We start from the raw sequence: 4,206 nt of genomic DNA, 5'->3' as shown, positions 1-4,206 counted from the left end.
AAAAAATTTAAAAAAAAAAAAAAAAAGAGGATCCGTGCATGTGAATCTCACTTCATTCTGATCCAACTAGTTCTCCAAAATTATTTTGTAAAAATGGGGTTAAAGACTGAAAAAGCAGAATTTGTGAGGCGGATGCAGGAGAAGGAAGACCTAGTCAAGTGCATAGCTCCAGTGATGACCTATCACAGGTACAGCCGCTGATAAAGCGCCGTGCCTTGCTGTTGGCTTATGAGTTGCTGTCAGCTATATCTGAAGAGAATAAGAAACAGCCCCATTCAACTGATCAACTACTGTGGGTTCCATGATGCGTTGCAAAGGTGAAGAAGAATTTGCAGATATTTAATTGATAATGTTTATTCTGAGAATATCTTTTTCTTCCTCTCTCATTTTTTCCCATACTAGCGGATCAAACCTGGGCCCTCTTGGGCGCTGTACCACTCAGCCGTACCCCTGGTTCCTCTCTAGCAAATCTTTGAGAATGGCACCTGTTGTGGTTTGGGGCTTTGCAAGGTGAACAATATAATATAGGACACATTGCATAAGATTATTTTATAATCACCCAAAGAATCATATACAAGAGTGCGGGAAACCTGTCCACACACTAAAGACCAAAGAATGCAGCTGCGGCCTGGATCCCAACATCCTGCCTGAGTCCAGCTGAAGACCTGGTGTGCATTGACGTTGTCTTCCATGAATCCAGCCGGGGCTGAGCCCACGGCAGGGTCTCACACAGGCCTGTTTCATGGATCTGTGCTGGGAAGGCCCCAGGGTCAGTGGTGGAAGCTGGGAAGCCTGTGCCACGGGGTGAAGAGTCTGTGCCAGAGGGCTGAGGGCTCTGCACTGGAGCCGGGAAGCAACGCTCTCGGTAAGCACAAGAGCTCCCCGCAGAAGTACCCCAGCCATCCTCAGCAGCAGTAAGGCCCCCCACTCCTCCAGCCATGAGGAGAGCCGAGTTCCCATCAGCAAAGCCAGCATCGGAAGCTTCTCCTTCAGGCTGAACTTCTCCGTCTGCCCCTCCAGAGCCAGGAAGTGATGCTCCAAGGGAGGCCAGAGCTCCCCCAAAGTGAACTGTGAGGGCCCAGGGAGGTGGCTCGGGAATAAGCGTGTCCTTGGCAAGCGCAAGGGCCTGAGTTCAATCCCTGGTTCCGCAAAAAATAAATAAATAAATAATGAACGGCAGCCATTCTCAGAGACAACAAAGGTCCTGAGCTCCTCCCTCGATAAGACCAACCACGTTCATCAAGAAAGCCAGCTTGACAAGGCCCTCCAGCAGAACAGCCCGGGAGAACCAGCAGCTTCCAACAGCCCCAATCGTTTCTCCAAAGTTTCCCTCACAGCCTCTCAACAGTCTCTCCAGCTTATGCTGCTGGCAACAATCCTAAATTGGGCCTCCCATACCCAGCATGACAATAGTTCTTCAGCTGAGTGTAAAAAGCTGACACCAGTTAACAATCCACTACAGGGCTGGGAGTATAGCTCAGTGGCATAAGCACCTTCTTGGCAAGCACAAGATCCTAAGTTCGATCCCTGGAAGTGGAAAAAGGAAAACGATTCACTACAGCAACTTAATGAAAGGATACTTAGGCATTTTAAAGGGAAGATGTTAGCATTAGGGCGGTGGTGGCGAACCTCTGGGGTGCATGCCACAGCTGACTATCACTGGCAGCTCTAAAGGTTCACCATCCGTGCTTCAAGGTTTAGAGTAAGGTGTCTTGACCGCCAACTTAGGGCCCGCTAAGACATCTAAATCAAGTCCTAAAAGGAAATACAGCATTTTGAATAGATTTACCAGACAAATCATGACACTTAAAGAAATGTAAAAGGTGGGGCCGGGGAGATGGCTCAGTAGAATAAGCGCTTGCCTGACAAGCGCAAGGGCCTGAGTTCAATCCCTGGTTCTGCAAAAAAAAAAGAAAGAAACGTAAAAGGTAGATTTTGTGGCACTTGCTTGTCCATAACTGCAGCACTCTGGGAGGCTGATACAGAAGGATGGCAAGTTTGGGCCCTGCCTGGGCGATTTAGCAAGTCCCTGCCCTTCACCCCCACTGCAAGAAAAAGAGGGCTAGGTGTGTCTCCAGTGTGCAAATAAACGAATGCAGGGTGCTTGAGTGGGCCGGAGTGTCGTCTCTGGAAAGGCCCCAGTGTGCTCACACATACAAATTTAAAGCATGTTTTTTAAAAATTTAGCCTGGCAATAAGTTTTAATATGTTGTTTTTGATTTTGTGGCAAAATGTCTTATTTTCAGTGTTAAAAAAAAATTCAATCTGATGAATATCTAAACCTAAACGTAAAAGTTCTTACCTCTCCTAAGTTTGTACACCTCGTTTCCATTCATTCATTACCTCTTGTCATCCACCTTGTCATCCACCAATCACAGATAAACTTATGTCCAAAATTAACAAAAAGAAAGCCTAACTGAAAGAAAGGCTTTAGGGGCTGACAAGTTAGCTCAGGGGACTAAGCACCTGCTTAGGCAAGCGCAGGGACCAGGGACCAGCGTTCCATCCCTGGCACCACATGCTGTACCGGCCCCACTCCCAGGCACGCAGAGCCAGCCACCGAGTCGGGACATGGTGGCGCACATCTGTAATCCCAGCACTAGGGAGGCTGAACACAGGGGAATCACTACAATTCCAAGCTGTGTAGTAAGACCCTGTACCAAATACATGAGGGAGGGAGGGAGGGAGGGGAGGTGGAGGAGAAGGGAAGGCAGTCTTTAGGACAGAAGGCATTTCTGGAACTAGACACAACAAAATAATCATGCGCTCCATTCACCCAGGAGTATGACAGTTGTAATTTTGTGTGTGCCTAATACATATGCCTTTAAAATAGAAAAGCAAAACTTGCTTGGAATTGCAAGGCTTGCAGCTGCAGTGGAAGCTATGGGTGTCCATAACTGTTGGAATAAAAACATGCAAAACTGGTGAGAAAAAACTGAACAACTGTAAGCAAACCCCAGGCAAAGGACCTGCGTAGCACAAGTGCAGCCCTGCACGTCCACAAGTGCAGCTCAGAGACTCAGGCACACGTGGAATGTTGGCCGGATGCTGCGCCACGCAGCGAGTCCCGACGGATTTTGAACAGTCTGAATCATGCAGAGCACACTCTGGGACAGTGATGCACTGAGCTCGGAAATAAGGATAAAGAAGTGGAGTAGAGAAAACATGTTTAGAAACTTTCTATGTGTGCCTGTATGTCTCTTAATTTGAAAAACCATCGTGGGCAATAAAACATTTTAAACTGAAAGCCAATGAAAATAATACATCCAAAGGGAGTGTGAGTTAGAAGTGGAGCACTTGCCTCGCGTGATCAGGGCCTCAATTCCTTTTTTTTTTTTTTTTTCTTTTTGCGGAACCGGGGATTGAACTCGGGGCCTTGTGCTTGCCAGGCAGGCGCTTATTCTACTAAGCTGTCTCCCCAGCCCCTCGGGCCTCAATTCCATCCCCAGCCCCACAGAAGAATGCCATACCCAAGTCAAGATGTTGCCAAAGCCATGCTTAAACAGAAAGCTATAGTATTAACTGCCTATTGGATAATAAAAGAGGTAGAAATAAAAGTAAGTCAAATAAAGCATGTACATGTAATCCCAGCACACTTTAGGAGGCTAAGGCAGGAAGATCATAAGTTCAAGCCTATCCTGAATTTAGCAACTTAGAGAAAGATCCTGACTGAAAACGTAAAAATAAATAAAAAGGGCCTGGGGTGTAACTCAGAGCAATAGCCATGGGTTCAATCCCTACCACCACCACACACACACACACACACACACACACACACACGGAACAAGCAAAGTATTTATTTTATTATTAGTTTTTTGGTGGAACCAGGGATCAAACTCAGGCCCTTGTGCTTACCAGAGAAGCGCTTATTCCACTGAGCCATCTCCCCGGCCCCCAACTCAGTCTGTATTTTTTTGTTGTTGTTGTTTTTCTGTTTGTTTGTTTGTTTGTTTGTTTTCTTTACCAGGGATCAAACTCAGGCCCTTGTGCTTACCAGGCAAGCGCTTATTCCACTGATCTATCTTCCCGGCCCCTTGTTGAGAAATTTTAAAAGAACAGATAATTGAGCATAGAGTACAAAGAAATAGAAACCAACATAGAAGTTGATTCTTTAAAAAGGCCAATAAAATGAATCAATGTGTGGTCAAATGATTTTTTTTAAATAGCAAATACTTGAACTGTGTGGCAGGGTGCATTTCTATGGTA

The sequence above is a fragment of the Octodon degus genome, unplaced genomic scaffold, assembly GCF_000260255.1.
Source record: "Octodon degus isolate 3935 unplaced genomic scaffold, OctDeg1.0 scaffold00033, whole genome shotgun sequence".
NCBI lineage: Eukaryota > Metazoa > Chordata > Mammalia > Rodentia > Octodontidae > Octodon > Octodon degus.
This window is presented reverse-complemented; position numbering follows the sequence as displayed.